The sequence below is a fragment of the Scleropages formosus genome, chromosome 22, assembly GCF_900964775.1.
Source record: "Scleropages formosus chromosome 22, fSclFor1.1, whole genome shotgun sequence".
Classification (NCBI taxonomy): Eukaryota; Metazoa; Chordata; class Actinopteri; order Osteoglossiformes; family Osteoglossidae; genus Scleropages; species Scleropages formosus.
This window is the reverse complement of record NC_041827.1, coordinates 19,638,594-19,658,711: the sequence shown is the minus strand read 5'-3', so window position 1 is coordinate 19,658,711 and position 20,118 is coordinate 19,638,594. Positions and strand designations below refer to the sequence as shown.

At 46.2% G+C, this 20,118-nt stretch overlaps 1 protein-coding gene across 8 annotated transcripts in view; it reads left to right on the top strand.

The window, feature by feature from the left end:
- The window catches only part of chl1b (cell adhesion molecule L1-like b), a 93,321-nt gene that overhangs the window by 33,219 nt on the left and 39,984 nt on the right, over positions 1-20,118 (top strand). For 7 of the 8 annotated variants that reach the window (XM_029247836.1, XM_029247837.1, XM_029247840.1 and 4 more), the window contains exon 2: positions 14,270-14,326. The gene's annotated coding sequence lies outside the window, so the exon portion shown is untranslated. Of the gene's footprint in view, positions 1-10,340; positions 10,438-14,269; positions 14,327-20,118 lie in introns of those variants that run through there. The other variant, XM_029247835.1, reaches the window with a different exon arrangement.

Sequence of the window (20,118 nt, the reverse complement as noted above, 5' to 3'; positions counted from 1 at the left end):
ACTTCTTTGTCTGATTTACTGTAAACAAACTTCACGGCATCTCCTCCTCATTCTTCTCTTTATCTGTGGATTCCTAACTAAGTGTGGCATCTGTGATTATGATTAAAATAAGATGCTTGTTTGAGTCAAGGTTCTCAAAAAGGGGTTAAATACTAATTCCATATCTTGGGCATCAAAGCTTGCGGCTCATGCCGACACACACTCCTCTTTCCTGAACCTTCCATTAAGAGGGTGAGTTTGGATTGAAAATGTTTGTCAGATGTTGGCCTTACCGCTCCAGAGGTGAATGATTAATGAAATCAATCGCAGGTGCCCTAAAGGTACATTTGCATAGTAATGCAGTTTCCCAGCATAGGTAATAGAATACGCCTGAAGGAATTTTCACCTATTTTTACCTCCCCTAATTGGCTCACAGGAAGGAAGTGCTGAGAAGCAACAACCTCCGGCGTGCCGGAGTGAGCCGCACATCGTAGCAGCCATCGCACTGTCACAGTGCTCACATAGGCACATTATATAGTACATTTAGTTTATGGTCTATGAAAAAAGACCGAATGCTGAAATGATTGTCTATACACTCTCCTCTTAGAAATTTGCATTTAGCTGATGCTTTTTTCCAAAGCAACTTATGATGTTAAGCTACTTATTGTACATATTAGAGACTTTCCTCCAAAGCAACTTCCAATGAACTCTATGTAGTGTTGAGCCCACACACTTTATTCACCGTGGTGACTTACACTGCTAGATGCATTACTTACACTGGGTCACTCATCCGTACATCAGTGGAACACACACACTCACACTATGGGGGAACCTGAACAGCATGTTTCTGGAGTGTGGGAGGAAACCAGAGCACCTAGGAGAACCCCACAGAGAACATATAAACTCCACACAGACTGAGCAGGGATTGAACGCACAGCCTTTCACACCACCCAGATGCTGTGAGACAACAGCATTACTTACTGTGCCACTAGGGTGCCCATATGCAGTTATTTACCCTTAGTTATTTATTTGTGATCATGTCGAGATAAGCATTTACACAGCCGGTACTTTGCTATTGTGCGTTAATGTTTGTGTACCTAAAAAAAAAAAAATTAGGAAGGTGATCAGGAATTGTCTATTCTGAGTTTTATGGACCTACTCGTGTGATGAACGTCGGTGCATATAGTGGGAAGAAACAAGCTAACTTTACTTGAAAATCACACCTCTACAACTGTGAATGTCTCCCTTTCTCCTAATGTAATGGACAAATTATATTTCTCCGAGATGTACGTCGCTTTGGAGAAAAGCGTTTGCTAAATGAATAAACGTATCCATTTATACAGCTGGGAAATCTTTACTGAAGTAAGTAAATACCTTGCTCTAGGGTGCTACAGCTAGAGGCGAGATCCAAACCAGGGATCTTTCGGTCCAAAGGCAGCAGCGCTAACTACTATCAGCTGTCCCGTTGGAACTCTACACTCAGAAGTTTGTGTTACGTTTTATATGCTCTTCCATCATATGATAATGGCTTTTCATTGGCTTTTTCCTTGGGAGAAGTTTAGCCCGGTATCCCAAAGCACTCGCAAAGCTTAATAATTTTCTCATGGATGCAACTTTAAGCCAGTCTGAGATTTATTTGTATGGCAGGGAGGTGAAACGACGTCTGAGTTCCTTAACCAAACGTCACAGAATCAACCCACATAAAAGAGGATTTAGGCAATAGTATGGAATGGTCATGAGTCAAAGCTGCCCTTCGCTTCACCCGCGACCTGGCAAAGCCTTTAAGGGTTTATGTTCTCCAACTACTGTGGTAATGGAAAGCAGGTCCATTTAATTAATCGGTCCAAATAATAAAAAAACTCATAAACCTAAAGTAAATTAAGTACAAATTAGTTCTGTTCTGCTTTATATTAAAAAAAGTAGAGGAAATCTGTTTGAGCACAATGCACAGTTCATTTTTTTTAAAATTTTTGCAGCTGTTTAGATTTAGTTGTAATTCTTATATTTCTTATTATTTTTATTATCACTGTGTTTTATTATGTACACTTACAATCTTATTTACGCTATGCTACTTACACAGCTGGGTAACTTTATTGCATCAGTTCACGGTAAACACCTCGGTCAAACGCAGCACAGCAGGAGGTGGGATTCGAACCAGGCTGCAGCTGTTACACTGCCTGTTAAAAATTAGTTAAGTAGATTTGGTTAAAATGTGGAGGTTTAGTGTGAATGAAAAATGATAGCAGGTTCTCAGCGGTTGGTTTAAGGTGATTTGAGTCGTGCGCAAGGCTTTCAGTCAAAGCCCCAGCCGAGGTTGGGTAATTAAGAGCTTAGCCGGAGCGAAAAGCAGCGTACCCTCCGGACGAGGGGGTGGGCTGCTGGATTTTGCTCGCTCTGTTATGCCGGGTTCATACATAATATCATATGCCGACCAATTAAGGAGCTCGTCCTGCATAATCACGTTTTGGACCCGGTGATTCTCTAATCAACTGACATGCAAATGGCCTCGTGCTGCACAGCGCTCACACGTGTAGCGTATGATCAATATGAAAGGGGTGGTAAAAGGAAGGTGGGAAAAGCTGAATGCGCCGCATTGTTGATTAGCTAATTACAAAACCGGTTATGAATGCATTCTCGATAATACAATATTGCTACAGAGGATTTTACTAATCTCCCGCATACTTATGAGATTAGATTTGCTTGTGAAAGAAGTGCAATGTGACCGATGAGAATGAGAATTTAATTGCTAATCAAATTAAAACCGAAATTAAATAAATAAATAAATAAATAAATAAAGAAAAACTTTAAGCGGTGGCGCAGTGGGTTGGACCAGGTCCTGCTCTCCAGTGGGTCTGGGGTTCGAGTCCTGCTTGGGGTGCCTTGCGACGGACTGGCGTCCCGTCCTGGGTGTGTCCCCTCCCCCTCTGGCCTTACGCCCTATGTTGCCGAATTAGGCTCCGCCTCCCCGCGACCCTGTAAGGGACAAGCGGTTCCGAAAATGTGTGTGTTTAACAAAATTCCACGGCTGAGAAAAAAAGACACAGGGGAACGTTGCATAAAACTTAGATTTAAGATTAAACGGCAGAACCTTCCCCTTTAAACAATGCGGAAGGAGAGAAATGATGCATCCTAAACACATGTGTGCACACACACACAAACAATGAAATAAGTGGTGTGTGATGTACCTTATACAAGGCCTGTTGCCAAGAGCTCTCTCTAATAGGCCTGCTCACGATGTGCACACACATGCACGCGCGCACAGACGCGGAGCCCGTCTTCGGAAGCAGTCTGCCGTGCCGTCTGCTCCTCTTCCGAGGCCAGAGCGACTTACTGGCCCATTGGTCCGCGGCCGAACCCGCCGAGCCGTTTTCCACCCCAGGATTAAGAGCGCTGCTAATGAACTTGGCCTCTCTCTGCTCGGGTCACGGCATGGATGGAGATCCGCTACTGGAACGCGCCTTAGAAGGCCTGCAACTCTTATCTTTCAGCACGGCCAAGACAGTGGTGTAATAAAACGTCTTCCCTCATGTCTTCTGTCTTGGAAAATGCTAAAAAAAAAAAAAAAAAAAAAAAGAAGGACATATAAACAAAGTCATCGAGCTTATCGAAATTCCGACTGGTGGATGGGCAGCGGCGCCCGGCAGTGCGGCTCCCGCCTGCAGTGGTTTATGATGGGACCCTTTTATCTGGCAGGCGAGGCTGTGCAGCTGTGCAGCTGCGCAGTTGTGCAGCTGCGCAGCTGTACAGCGGTGATGGTCCACATGCTCTACGCCTCTGGGCTCTTCCCACCGCACTGTTACTGGATCCGGCCCTGTTTTTAAAGAAGGGCTGATTTGTAGGCACGTTAAGCACTGTGCATTAACGCCGGGTGGAATATATGATTTTGCTCAGGCCCGGTTTATTAGGCCGTGTTGCCATGCCAACACACAGGCCTCTTAAGGAGGGTGTTGTTGTTCTAATGTATTTGTCTTCGGTCTCGGTTTACCGCATGCACCCGCTCCGCTGTGTACACACTCTGAACTGGTTGGGGTCACAGGGCTTTCCCACACGGACCTTTTCTCCAGAGCAACCGCTGGTAAATAACTTACGGGTCCCACGGAAACACAGAGCGAAATACGTTTTGAGTGGCCACTTCAGCCCAAAGCTGAGCCCAACAATGAGGTACCAGAGGAAGTGGTGCTATACGAGCGGGGCCGGTTTTATAATTAGGCAAACCTAGACAATCGCCTATGGATGCTGGAAGTCGGGGGTGCCAAATTATGCTGCTAAAAAGAAAAAAAAAATTAAAATTCTTGCTTGATTTTAAACAGTTTGCTCTGAAAGTGGAGATGTGCTGCCATATATATGATGTAAATATGGTGTGAGACATCACCACCCCAACTCGTTGAATGTTTAAGTTTTGTAGGTTACATTTTCTTCACGCTCATTGTCTGAAGCTGCTTGTCCCAAGCAGGATCGCGGTGAGCCGGAGCCTAACCCGGCAACACAGGGCACAAGGCTGGAGGGGGAGGGAAAACACCCAGGATGGGACGCCAGTCCATTGCAAGGCACCCCAAGCGGGATTCAAACCCCTGACCCACCGGAGAGCAGGCCATGGCCAAACCCACTGCCCACCGCACCCCCTGGAACAGACCATAAGTATAGTAAATAGTTTACATTAGATTTAGCTGATACTTTTCTCCAAAGTAACTTACAATATTAAGGTTACAATTATTAACCCATTTATACAGCTGGGTGATTTTACTAGAGCAATTCAGGGTAAGCACCTTACTCAAGGGAACTACAGCTGGAGGTGGACATCAAACCTCCGACTTTTAGACCCAACGGCAGTAGTTCTAACCACTACGCTACCAGCTGTCCGGTTTACAGCTGTTTGTTCCCTTAACCAACATGGCTTTAGTTTTCAGACCGATTCAAATCTGTGAATATGTAAGTGTACCTTTATTAACTTAGATGGGTGTCAAATGGGCGCTGGATTGAGGCGCCAAAGGCACCGGCGGCAGCCCTGAAAGTGACGAAGGGATTCGTTTCACCGTCTTGCCCTTCCGTCGAACTTTGGGAACAGGTGCTCAAGGTGCACACCTTGGCCTCATCTCCCAGAATCCCTCTGTTTTGTCCGCGCAGCGGCCCTCCTGTTTAAGCTCCCGAAACACGGGAGACTTGGGAGCGCGGGAGGGTGGCGGCGCGGGTGCGCTAATCGCTGCCGATGATCACATGGTCCCCCGCGGCGTCGGAGAGCGGGCCATCTGTGACAAACGCTGGCAGAGTGCGGCTCGGCAGGGACGGCTGCCTGGCGCACGCGGTGCCCCCCCGCCCTGCTTTTCTGGGCATTATGTACAGTGTGTTCCTGGAGTCAGTGATTAACACTCGAGTCATATGCTACTACGTTGAAGCCATTTATACATATGGCTTAGGAGTTATACAAATACTATATATATATATATATAAAACCATATGTATATATATATATATTATATATGGTTGGTTTTATATATATATATTTTTTTTTCCTAATTTAAATGCATGCATGTCAGATGTTTTTTTTAAATTACTAAAAAGTTGATTCAGTTTACTCCTATTTTTTTTTTTTTTTTGAGTAACTGTGCATGTACAATTATTTTTAATTTTAAACTTTTTATCCCAATCTGTATAGACGCAGCAACGAATTTCTATGTGTTTTCTGTAAACATGCTGGGATTGCACACGTGAACCTCCTTTTTGTTCAGTTAGAATCGCGATTGAACATTTTCCGCGCGACTTAAAGCTGAAGCTGGAAGTGATTTTAGAGTCTATTAGTGTCAGGGATAATGGGGACTTGCACCTTAGTACGGGCAGTTTGCGGGATGCTATTTCGTGTTTGTTTGTTGTTCGAGGAGTAATACCCCATATGGGAACCAGCTGAAAAGGTACGCGGAGGTGGAGGAAGGTCTCTTCGAAGCAACAACAGGAAACATAACTTGGCTGGTCACCTTGGCACTGAACGTTGAACTAACAGGGGACATGACAGAATAGACATTTACAGGATTTTGTCTAGTTGAGACCGTTGTTGTACTTCAATAAAACAACACAACGAAAACTTTTTTTTTTTTCTGAGTTTCTGCAAATGATCCTGGTATTTTTTTCATTTTTGCCAAATCATACTGTGTTACTTGGACCAAAACTTGTGACTTTTGCTCCTCATTATGCTGCACCCCCCCCAAAAAACATACGAAAAAAGCAAAAAAAAAAAAAAAAAAAAAAATATCTTTTAGATATTTATCCCCCAGTTAATTACAACTAATTTCCTTTGCTAGAAACTGTTCCAGCAATTTACATACAGCTCGTACAGTACAAGAGCTGGTTTCCTACACATTTCCAGAACATACAGCAGCTTTGGAAATAGTCTTAATTCTGACTTGCAGCAGTTTATTCTTCTCCTCAATGCATGGTTTCTTGAGCTCGATTGTACCCGCGCACATTCTTCTCTTTGAATTGGGGAGGAATATAAATGTTTGCCTTAAAAGAGAATCCGACATATTCATTGCGCCGGACCTGCACGGACGGGTGTGAATTCGGTACTGGTGGGGGTGGGGGTGCGGACCCCCAGGTCTTCGGCGAGACAATGTCTGGTCTGTTAGGCTCCAGGCTGGCCGCTCGCCCCGGCGGCTTCCTGTTGGCCGCCCCTCGCCAAGCTGTCCGGCTTGTGCAAAGTTCATAAGGCTGTCTTCTGTTTGCCGGGCCCACAACGGTCCGGCCTGCCGGCGCTCAATGGAGGCGCTGACGGCTTCGGACGGCGGTGGTCTGGCATGCCGGCGAGGGGGTGCGAGACATCTCCGTCTCTCCTCTTTACCCACCGGGGGTCCAGATTTGCAGCGCAGCCGAAAGTGCGTTCATTTGGCACCGACCCGCTGGATGCTTCGCGCAGCCACCGGACCATACAGAGCAAGTCACGGTCCTGCTGGGGATATGCGGTGATGAAACGCACTGCAAATCTAGATGTATAATTGCTGGGGACCGTGCTTGGGAACATAGTCCAGCAGTTCAGCTGCAGAACAAAACAGAAGTCTTCAGATTGTTAAAAAAAAAAAATTAAAAAATAAATTAAAAACATCAGTCTATCAGTTCTATGTGCTAGATGCCCATATAATGTAAGACGGGTCAAATAGAGGCAAGAGACAAAACTGACTGCATGTTTGCATCTATAACTTTGTCTGCTGATGCACTTTTGTTTTCTCCAAGCTGTAAGATGCTTGGAGAAAAGTATGTGCTAAATTAGTGTATGTAACCGTAAATAGTCAGTCCCACGATCACCTCAATAGCTGCAGCGACCAGCAGGTCTCAGGATTCTGAGGACTATTTTCCGGCACACAAAGTGTTGCGTGTTAACGTGATGTTTCCTCACTGGTTTTTCATTCAGTCCTGTGTGGTGACTGGTAACATTTCAAGTCATGGAAGATGACTTTGTTCTCTTCAGTACATTAGTCTGAATTCATTACAGTAACTGAGATCAATTTCTGAATTTCTGCAGTTTCCCTGAGATACAGTGTACAGACTTATAATAGACATTAAGGTACTGGCAGGTTATTCCCTCTCAGCCTACAGGAATATACAGATAACTGTTATGCATGGATATTTACATTTATTTCTTTAGCAGATGCTTTTCTCCAAAGCCACTTCCAATGAACTCTACGTAGTGTTATGAGCCCACACACCTTATTCACCGCGGTGACTTACACTGCTAGATACACTACTTACACTGGGTCACTCATCCATACATCAGTGGAACACACACTCTGTCACTCACACACTGTGGGTGAACCTGAACAGCATATCTTTGGAGGGTGGGAGGAAACCAGAGCACCCAGAGAAAACCCATGCAGACAACATGCGAACTCCACACAGAACAGGCAGGGATCAAACCGTTGCCCTCTCACACCACCCAGCCGCTATAAGACAGCAGCGCTACTTGCTGTGCCACCATGCTGCCATATATTCAGCTCTGATTTTGCCACCAGATGCATTTGAATTCCCACATCCTGGAGCTGCCACTGCGGACGAGGGATTACCGATGACCTTACTTAGTGCTATACTAACAATGCTCCGCAGCAACGGCGTATCTCTGGTCTGCAACCCTCCCTCCCCGCCCCCCCGATTCTTCTCATTGTCTGCTGACATCGCAGATACGATCCTGTACCATACATCATACCGCAGCCCCAACCCCAGTCGCCCTCAACATCACACGAGAAGCAGACCATGGAGGATTCCCTAATCGGCCGCCTAGTCGCCGTGCGCTTCGCCTCCTGCACCCCCATCTGTCTGTGCCGCCCGTGCTGTTTTCCACCCGATTCCCCCTATTCGCTGCATGCTGATAAAAAGCAATGCATAGTTTTCATCCACCCCACCCCCCCAACCCCCCAACCCCTTCCCTTCGTGTGGCCTTTTTCTTCTTTCTACATCCTGTAATTAATAAATGAATATTACATTTATGTTAAATTTTATTCATTTAGCAGACACTTTTCTCCAGAGCGACTTCCAATGAGCTCTATGTAATGTTATCAGCCCACACACCTTATTCACCATGGTGAATTACACTGCTAGATACACTACTTACACTGGGTCACTCATCCATACATCACTGGAACACACACACTCCGTCATCACACAGCTGTGGGAGGAAACAGAGCACCCGGAGGAAACCCACGCATAAATGTATAATTTGTTCATTTACTGGCACTTTTCTCTAAATTGACCCAAAGTGTTAAGCGGCTTGTGCTGATTTACCCATTTATACAACGAGGTCATTCTTACCGCAGCAGTTTAGGGTAAGCACCTTAATTAATGGTACTACAGCAGAGAAGGGATTTGAAGCTGTACCTTTTGGATCCAACATAGCGCTAACCGGTATATGAACATACACTGTAAACAAAAAAAAAAATCAAAGTATTTTTACAGTTCAGTGCACGAATCATTTAACTCTAGAGTGTGTGTTACACGTGAAAGATAAGTGTAGTAATATGTTTGACCAATGATTGGTTACGGCAAAGAAACCATTATAAATTATGCTGGTTTCCATTATAATTACAGTTCAGCAATATTGATAAATATTTCATACAAAATATTTTTCAGTATATATTAAGATATTGATGATATTATATGTCTTATTATATGATAGGCATCTGGTGATTTCGGCATCACGGCTGCAAGATTCTTCCGACAAAGACGTACATGTTGGAAACAGTGCAACTGCACAGTCAGGGGAGTTAATAAACAATCCCATACTAAAATAACCCCCCTGTTAAAGAGAAAATGCGTAAAACTCGTCATTATGCAAATTGACAGTTCAAGTAAATACAGTTCAGTTTTTTGCCGCACTGCTGGTTGTTGTGCCATGTAATTGAGTGAATGGTACTGTGGTACTGACCAATGGTACTGGCAGCAGAAACAAATTCTGCCTAGGGGAAAAAAAAAAAAAAAAAAATCAGCTCCTGTGACAGATACTGATGTTCATGTAAGTTATTAAAAATGCAGCGTATTTATTCCTTTGTGTCCCAAAATGTGAAAATATAAATTACATATTGAAGTAACTGTTAGTGTAACACTTCCGTTCTGTCCATATCCTCAGCAATTATATTATAATGCAGTTTACAGCACAATTAAATGTGTTCTGACTTTCGATTGATCGTTTTCTGACAAATTATCCGAGACTGTAAATTCCACGGCACTAGCTGCAGAAAAACAGCTATCATGTTTATGCACAACATTAAACACATCGTTTTAAACTATAAATTGAAAGAGTTTGTTTATTAACCTTCAACTTTTAGTGAAACAGTTAAATACACATCATGCCTTTTTAAAATGTATAATATAAATTAAAAAAAAGTGCCAGCTATTAAATGCTTTTCCTCTCTCTTTTGTTTAACGTCCCCGCAAAGTGCGGCAGCATTAGGAGTTAAGAGGATTGTCCAAGCCTCAGAGAGAGAGAGGATTGCGCTGGCTGAGCATCGCCGGCGTGTGGCTGAGGGGAGCCATCGCCGTCGGTTACGCAGCATCCGCAGCAGCACACCTTTCGTATTTGATGGGCGTGGGTTTGAGGTGCGAGGAGTCCGCGGTCGCTGAGGTCGGTTCTCAGGGAGGGACACGGAACTTCACCCAGACGGAGAAGTCGTCCCCCCCCCCCCGACCCCCCCCTCGCCTGGTACACACTGGCTGAATGGCCTGAAGGTCTGGCTTTGTTGGAATGATTGTCAGTGCCTTAATGAGCTGCTTTGCAGAGTGAGAGGCTTTTGGGAGCATATGTGCCCCCCCCCCCGCCATCTCCCATTCCGCTCGGTGCACTCCTTGGGCCTGACGCAGTGCGTGAACAGGCTCCGCGATCCGTCCTCGGACCCAGACTCCGACTGTCTGTGGACCGGCAGGACAGGGCGAGGCTGGCAGCTCGCCGGTGACGGACGGTTTCTGACCACGAGCTCGGCTCTTTCTGTGAGTACCGCGGTTCTCTGCTCGTCGCATGTCCAGCGATAACAGGACCCACATGTTGAATGCGACCCCGACCGTTGGCGCGGTGCCGCTGGGTGCTTGAAGGCTTGGGTATGTTTGTACTTTGTTTTTTTAAGCCGCGTTTTTAATTCGTTTTCATTTACTGGCCTATTTCGAAATGAGCATTTATTCACGGTTTTATTTGCCCCGCAGAGTAGAATTAAAAATGGTGTAAAAGAAATTCTTCCTTCTATAATAGGCTGCTAAAGTACAACAAAAGAGGGTTTTTTACTGTTACGTTGTTTACTGTCGTAAGGAGAAGAAACAATTGTTTTGCTGCATGTATTAAGTTGCTGTGGGTAACAATTTCTCACACTGATTGATTTTTTATTTATTTTTTTTTTTTTACCATCTGTTTCATACAGAACTTACAGGATCCCAGAGTAGTATTTAACAAAGTGCGGTAGGTATAGATGTAAATACTACTGAACTGGTATCCTGCAGTGCCTTTTATCTCTGTTACGGCATGACAGCAACGAACGAACGAACGCTCGCGCACACATGTGTGTGTGTGTGCGCGTGTGCGAGTGTGTGTGTATCCCAATAATGGCAGCCCCCTCTTTGAAGACGATGGAAGGATTGGCGTGCTTATGTACAGATCTGTCAAGCAGCACACTTTGCGGAGGTTGCACGGATGCCTGGCACACGGCGCTGGAAGTGCTTCCATGCTGCGAGCATCAGGCATAAATCAGATGTTGGAAGCAGGCGTGTCTTAACCCAGAATAGGGCCTGTGGGGCCAACTAGCGAACCCAGGGAAAAAAAAAAAAAAAAAAAAAACCCACGACCGCACCTTTTCCTCTAAATCCTGTCACATTCAGGGAACTAGCAGGCCTGCAATGGGGAATCAGAATTTCCTCCTACTGGACCAAATAAATTGCTTCTGGGTTTAGACGGAGGTCGGGGACGTGGGATATAAGACCCATCCATCATGTCCTGCGGCGGCTCGGCTTTATCCGTGAAAATTGCCGACATTCGTCAGCTTCTGCAAAAAAAAGAGGGGAAAAAAACAGAATGCGATCGGGACCCCGTGGCTCCCGCGTACTCCGAATGATATCTTCTCTCCGCGCCGTGGACGCTTCAAATCCGCTGCCCTGCAGGCTACTCATTTAGGATCAGAGACTAATATGATTATGGTCACGGGCAGGCGGCACTCCCGTGTGACCGGGAGCTTCAAAGAGATGGAGGCAGTGGACGGAAATCGCTCCGGGGGTAAATCCTCCGATGACGGGCCGCTCCTCGCTCTCCGGCCGATCGTACTATCGGCGCGGCACAATAGCGCAGTTAGGTCGGGGTTTGTTCTAGCCCCGCACCGGGTCTGCCATCGCCGGCGGCCTCCCGCCGCACCTCGGCTGTGCGGCCGGTTGGCCCGTTTGCGGAAAGGGGCGCTGCTTGGTGGCGGTCAATGCGGACACGGACTTTGTGCGGCGCTCACCCTGTTGTACTCCTTTAACCGCTCCTGCTTTGGACCAACCCACAGTCGGCAAGTACAAATATTTAGCGACAGCGGAGTGCTTTGTTTGAATACCTCGTGACAGGCATTAGGTTAAGAATGATGGCCTTCTCCTTGCTGTCTAAAGGTTGGAATCATGGGGCAGAAGGTGGCGTAGTGCTGAGTCTTGCCTTCTTGCACTTAGAGGACCCAGGTTCATATCCCACCTCCTGCTGTTGTACCCTTGATCAAGGTACTTACCCTGGATTGATTGTAAGAATACCCTATGGTATATAATGGGTAAATCACTGTAAAGCTGATTTCATTCTAAATCACCTTGGACAAGTGTGGCAGCCAAACTAAGATTGATAATCAGTAAAAATGGCATGTAGTTTTTAAGGATGTGGACATGCAGCCTAAAGGTCGTTGGTTCAAGGTCCTGGCTCTGCTGTTTCTCCTTGTGAAAGGTGATTCATTTGCGTAGATGGGTAAAATGCTGAGCAGTGTAAAAGTAAATGGTACTATTAAAGCACCCCATCAAAATCTGTTTTGCAGCAGCAGAGGGCGAAGAGGTCAATAATATTTACTTGTGAATGTTATAGGTTCGGGTCCCAGGAGGATCCCAGCTGTGATATTCTTGATCAAAGATTTACCCCTATATGAGATACTCCATGTGAAATTGGGAGTTGCTTTGTATAAAAGCATTGGTGCAGGTAATTAAACTTTAATGAAACAAAATTGATAATGAAAGCATACGATTGATCTTACAGGCGTAAATCTGAGAAACCGATTGCAGCAGTGATCAATAGATTAATCTAATAAAATATTCTGAAACGAAAGCCTTTGCATTTTTGATTAAGATGAGGAATATAAAAGAGAAATAAATAAATTAAAAAGGAAACTGGCAGTTTTGGATTTTTCATGAGTCTCGCGCTTTATTCTCCTGCTGCGAAAAAATAAATGAGCTCCACGGGATTTCATACTTTAGTGTCACCGCCAAACTAATTGCTTTTACAAACGATTTTCTACTGCAAAAGACGAATAACCTCATAAGAAGTGCTTAACCTCCAGGTATAGCTGTAGTTTAAACGGGGTAATAAAGAATCATTCCCGGCGCACAGGTGAACGGGGTGACTGTAACGTTTGGAAACTTCTGGAAAGATCTGCTATTCAAGCCCATTGCAATAGATTTTCGCTGCAAGTACACAGCTCCTTCTGTCTTGTTTGCTCTCATTGTTAATATTTCATTACATTATTCTGCCCCTGAATCCCAGTAAAAAAATAACGACTTATAAGGGAGCAATAAGTCTTACTTAACATCCTGCGATATGAAAGTGGCCATTGTCCAAGTCCCTGAATCTTGTCCCCGAACCAAGTCCCTGGAGGTGGGACCCAGAGCCAGGGAATCTATAGCGATGTCCCACGCAGGTCCGGTCAGCGGTCATCGTGGCTGATTTAGGGTCAGCGTGAGGGGCTCATCTCGGAAAGGTGGCCCCATCCATCTTAATGTCGCTCCCATTCCCGCCCGTTCTTCTGCCCTCCCTTGCCCACCTCCTCCCCCGACCGCCACGCAGCGCCAGCCAGTGAAATATTAATACGGCTGTAATTGAACACTTTACGCACCGGAACGTGCACAGAAAGACATTGCAAACTGATTATAGCTGGTTATTATTTAATATTGCTCCGATTTCCTGCAAGTAAGTGTCACTTCGGCTGCGGATGTTCAATTTATGGTAATGAATAAGGTGCGTTCAGGGACACGTAGGATCCGCCGCAGCTTCTCAGGTCAGAGACCTCGCTCAGCTGTGGATTAGACCCAAAGCCATGTCAGCTCACGGTTAGACCCTAAACCATGGCACCTGTGGGTGAGACCCGAACCCATTAAGGCGCTGTGCAATATCACGTTTTGGGAGAAGCAACCCTGTTTATGGCGGGAGAGAATTCAACCAGTGGAACAAGGCCTAAGAAGAAGGAATAATAAGTCAAGAGGAGATATTCCGGAAACAACCATGAAGCTCCAGATCTTTACTGTGCAGCTCATGCACTCAAAAGGCTGATTTGACACATGACAATGAAAAATGGCCTCGAATGTCAAAGCAGGAGCGTGTGAGTGTGTGGGTGTGCTGTCACCAGCAGCACGGCTGCAGTGATGGACTCTCGCCTTGAGGACCCAGCTGTTCATTTGGCTGGATATTCGAATCCTGTCTGACGGGACGTGATCCAGTACAATCTTGTTACACGGCTGCAGATAAAAGCGCAATGTGACATATGGCCTGTGACGTTGGGGGAGATCCCAGACTGAGAGGGGGACAAGTCTGACACAAGGTTTTCCTTTTGTTTTTCAGGTTGTCGCTGCTCAGAATTGAACATCAAGGTCAGGAGAAGAGAAACCTGGGCATCAGGTGCGTGTGAGGTCTTCACCTTTACCTGCTTCGGCAGATGCGCGTCTGAATTACGTCCGCTTTCTGATGCGGCCAATAAGCAAGCGCATTTGTTCAGACCTGAAAGACAGAGCATGGCAGCAGGTGGTGTTGCGGTTAGGGTTGTGATTTTGTACTCGAAAGGTTCCGGGTTTGAATCCCACCTCCTGCTGTAGTAACCCAGTGGGTTGGACCAGGTCCTGCTCTCCAGTGGGTCTGGGGTTTGAGACCCGCTTGGGGTAACTTGTGATGGACTGGCGTGCCGTCCTGGGTGTGTCCCCTCCCCCTCCAGCCTTACGCCCTGAGTTGCCGAATTGGGCTCCACTTCCCCGTGACCCCATATGGGACAAGCGGTTCAGAAAGCGTATGTGTGTGCGTGTGTGTGTTTTGACAGATATTATGGATGTTTTGCTACCTACTACAGACATTACTGTGCTGTGTTCTTGTAGAAACTGGTACTTTCTTGTAACGATCGGGAATCATTTTATATGGTGGAATGTGACAAAGTGACTCTACTCTGGAATCACGCCTCTGCATCCAAATCTCTCCCTCTGTCGATGTAATGCACTCATCGTATCGTTCTCTGAGATGTGTGTTGCTTCGGAGAAAATGGATAAGCGTGCATGCGAATGTAGCGCTGCTGATGAACGTGCCTGTTCGAGAGCGGATCGTAGCAGGCGGCGTAGTGATTGCGCTTGCAGCTTTCGTACTCGAAAGGTTCTGGGTTTGAATCCCACTTCCTGCTGTAGCACCCTTGATTAAGGCGCTAGTACAAAACAATGGCCACTGTTTGAGCCACTGGAGAGCCTTACTGTAGTGCCCTTTAGGACGGCCCTTATAAACTGCACTAAAGCAGGGTACGAATGAGTCCAAGTGCTTTGGCTGATGTTCTCTGTGCACTTATCCCCCAGTAACTAGCTGTATGTCGTTCGGGGAAATAATTAAAAAATCAGTAAACAAGATTGCAGAAATATTTATTTTTAATCTGTAATTAATCTGTTTTATGCCCACCCCAAAATCACCCTAAATGATGACTAAGGGAAAAGTTGTGTAACACATTAATACGAATAATAATTGATAACATTATGCATAAAATAAGTTTTTAAATACTGATTGCATAAAGTATATTTATTGTGATAGTTTGTGTGCACCGGCTTGGTGGAAGAGATTACTGAAGAGGGTGACATTTTCCGCTTTTGCTTATATTTTACGTCTTGTTCACGTAATACTTTTTACGGTAATTTCAGAAAATCCAAGTGCCGGAAAAATTCCCTTGTCTTTCACAACATTTTATACGCTTTAAGGCGCCCAGCTTTATTTAAATTACTTGCGCAAGCTTTGCCTTCTTCTCCACCTTAGCTAACTGTCATGGCAAGAGACGGACTGGAGACAGACAGGTGGGTTGTGAACCCAAGCGGGCGTTGGTTTTATTCTTTTCTCCAGGTTCGAGGGGCAAGACGGGATCGAGGTCAATATCAGGCAAAAGGTCTTCGAGACACGAACTTCACGATGAGGGCAAGACAAACTCGGTGGTCAGGAAACAGGCGATGGTTGGGGATCAGGAGGAGAAGTCGTAGGCTCAGGACAAGGAAACCACTGAAACCACGAAACCACGAGGGCATTTGCAAGAATCCACGTTATTTTGCCGACACGGAGCTCCTTTTATCCTGGTTATCGTCAATTAGTCGCAGGTGTGCCACACCGCTCGTTCCTGGGCAACATGACACTAACACTTCTTTGGAAGCCATTTTTCAGAAATATAGCACTATGCAGACACCCCTCGACTTATGGAAATTTGACTTACGTAAATCCGGATTCACGTAAAAGATTCCTGGCATCCACATCATTTACAGACAGCGTTCTATCACACACACACACTTTCTGAACCGCTCATCCCATACGGGGTCACGGGGAACCGGAGCCTAACCTGGCAACACAGGGCGCACGGCTGGAATGGGGAGGGGACACACCCAGGACGGGATGCCAGTCAGTCACAAGGCACCCGAAGGGGGACTCGAACCCCAGACCCACCCGAGAGCAAGACCTGGGCCAACCCACTGCGCCACCGCACCCCCCGGTATTCTACCAAAGCATCTGAAATATGTTAAGCTCAAATTGGAGGAGCCAGACAAGGCAGGAAGCTGCAGGAAGAAATCGATTCGGAGATGAAATTGAAAATAATAAGGAGGTATGAAGGTGGACAAAGATTATTGTCTATAACACGAGAACCAGGTTTAGCCGTATCAACTGTGAGTACGATAGTGAAGGATGCTGCAGGTGTAAAGGAACACGTGATGTTCAACACGTGATGAGGATGAGGAATCTGACATTCGTAACTTTTGATTTACGTAAGGAGTTAAAGAACGGTCTATTTACGTAAGTCGAGGGGTGTCTGTATGTCCATCATACAGCTACTTGTCCTAAGCAGGATTACGGTGAACCAGACCCTTATTCCAAAAGCACTGTGGATGCCAATACACTGGTAGTATAGTTCTAGAATAAAAGTGAGTATATAGACATTGAAGCCGAAATTGTGAGACAGCAGAGTGTCAGACCACAACTGAGAGCGTGGGTACACAGTTCCCACAATGCAGTGCGTCTTTCTCATACGTGCACTTTTTTTGCACCATTTTTAAATCCAGCCTCTTTTTAAATGCACTGGACCCAATGTCATGAACTGTACTGGATATCCTAGAGTGGATAAATGAAAACCCTGACCAATTAATGATAAGGTATTAATTATAATATACCAGATATATGAATAAGCGAATATGAGGAGACCGAATATCAGCAACTGACTGTGTAGTATTTAACGGCAAGGCCTGTGATCCCGTTCATGTTTTGTTCTCCTTTCGCATGTGGAAACGCTTTGGTCTCCTTGTGCGTGGAATTCAACAACAGAGCAGGAAGGGGGAGAGCTGTTGCTATGATACAGAGGGAGCAGCAAACGCTCGAGTCAGCAGCCGCGCGGAGCTGTGGTATTTACGGCAGGTCTGACACCCACTGCAGGAGGTGGCGGGGGGGTTTGCGTCGAGACCCAGACTTACAGTCGATCAGCCCTGCTCATCGGCAGCATAAATAAGCAGGAGAAGTCGTTTCACATGTCTCCTTGAACGCATGTCTGCAGATGATGTGGTCCCAGAATGGTCTTCCTCTCCCTGCCATGCGGAAATCCATGTTTAATTCAAACAGGGCACAGACCGACGCGAGCTGTCAGGACTTGCTCCGTTTCTTCTTGCAGCGGTGCCCTGTAAATAAAACTAAATAAGACCGAACAGAGGAGATTAGAGGTTCTGCCATCAAAAACCATGCTTCGTATTGCAATGGGCTTTTGTGGAACAAGTCAGCAGACAGTAATAAGTTCCCCCAATGATTGATTTTTCCTGTAATTACTTGTCTGCCTTCTTAGTGACCGCTTTGGGGTAGGTGCTAGCGGTACATCAAAATTCACTGTGGTCACTGTGGTATTCGCTACTGATTTTTTGGTAGGTACCGTGATATTCCGGAAGGTACTATGATTATTTTGCTAAGCAGTGTGGATATTTTAGTAGGTTTTACGGCTGTAGTGGTTGGCACATGGGCTGTTTTAGAAGACACTAGATATTTTTGTTGTTACAAAGGGTGTTCTGGGAAATATGATTGCTATTGTGGTAGGTACTATAGGTATTTTTCTGGTAGTAAGAGTAACTCGGTAGGTATAATGGCACAGTAGTTGATACTATGGGCACTGTGCTTGGCAGTACAGTCATTTTGGGAGCTACTATGGATTTAAGGCAGGTTTTTTTGTCGCTGTGATGAGTACTGGAAGTGTTAGAGGAGGTTAGCTGAAATTTAAATATAAGTGGCTTGATATGTGTATCTATATATGGGACACGCAAATATATGTATCAATAAATTACCATCAGAGAGGCCGCAGGGATTCCGAACGTGGATTCGAGCTCCTGTTTCACCTGCGGGATTGATTTTGATGTTAAAAACGGAGGCAGACGTTACAGTTTTTTAACAGGTCCAGCCCCGTGTTTTTTGTCCGCCGGAAGCCAGATGGCGGCGGCGGGTTCGCCAGACGTCCGTCAGCAGTCCAACACGCGGAATCAGATGGCGAGCGATCAAGCGTTGTCAGAACGCAGTGTAATCCCTCTAAGTGGCGTTCGTTCCGACGGCGCCGAGGGAGCGACACAATGGGGAACTCGGGATGCGTCACCTTGTAGAGATTGGGGGGGGAACTATTAAACATGCTTAACCTCCCCACACAAGTGCAATCCAATTAACGCAGCATCCTACCTTCTCTTGCTAATCTGCGCAAAACCGCCAAAGGGGAACGCGGGCCGGGCACGAACGGAAACCAGACGTGCGCGCCCCCCAGTTCTTCTCCGGGCGGTCTAATTAACATCCGCATCGTGCTACGGCGATGCTTTGGGATGGCGTGCCGACCGTCCGCCGTCTTTGAATCGTACGTTAAAAAAATGTAACGACTGTGGCTTCTGGTTCGACGGGTGACATCAGCGAGGTCGGACGGAACTGCGCTGAGTCGCAAAGCCCCGGCGGAATTAATATCATTAGAGGAGGCACGGGGAAGCGGCGCGGGCCGACCTTCCGTTAGAAAACAGAAGCCCACAGAGAAATTAATTAAATTGACTCCTTCGCTGTCTCATCAATTGTTCAATTACTTGTCACAAGCTGCCGTTTGACCCGCGCCGCCCCTACAGGGTTTCCAGCCGCAAAGGGAGCGGATTAAGGGGGAAGAAAGGAACACAGTGGCTCTTTTTGAGAACAGATTTGGGGTTCAAAAGGGTGTGTGTGTGTGCGTGCGTGCGTGCGTGCGTGTGTGGGTTGCTGGAGTGTGACTATCTCCAGCGTCTCGATCCCCCTCCCAGAAGTAAATTAACTCATCAAGCAGGGATTTCCCTCCGGCACAAATCCCCTTTTTGGGTGGTAATCTCCCGTTCAGATGACAGTACAGAAAGCCCGCAGTTATGATCAGTAGTTTTTTTTTTTTTTTTTTTTTAACCTTCTGTTTGAATCCTTTTTTCAAACTTTATCAGATTATAATTTTGTATTTTCAGAAAAATCACCCAATACGCTTCTGAAAAAATGCACATGATGCCAAACGGAACAAACACACACACACACATAGTCTGAAACCGCTCGTCCCGAGTGGGGTCACGTCGAGCCAGAGCCTAACCCGGCAATGCAGGGCGCAGGACTGGAGGGTGAGGGGACACACCCAGGATGGGATGCCAGTCCATCGCAAGGCACCCCAAGCAGGACTCGAACCCCAGACCAGAAAGAGAACAGGACCCAGTCAAACCTGCCGCACCACCGCGCCCCCCGAGACAAAACACCGTTACGTAAAATGACATTGACAACAGCAAACAGTCATCGAACTCCATCGCTCTGTGAAAAATGACAGCTACCGGTTGTATGTTTTCCAAGGAAATCGCGCAAAACCACATTGTGTGGAGCGTGATCCGAAACGTAAAATCCAAAAAATGCATCGCTTGTATCTGACGGGACACGTCTGCGACTCGGCAATTTGACGATTTAACGATTTCCGTTGGTGCAGAATTACCCAGGGGCCCCCGCCGGTTCCAGTTTGCGCTCGGCTTTTGTGATCCTACAAGTGGTCGACGCTCCACTTTGTTTTAACAAATTAGAGGGAAAAGCGACCTAATGAGCTGGGCCTCTGCCAGCCCCGGGACCAGCTAACCGCCGGGAAGAGGAACTGTCGCCGCATGGGATTGTGGGTACCCGGCCGCACGATAAGTGGTCGCCTC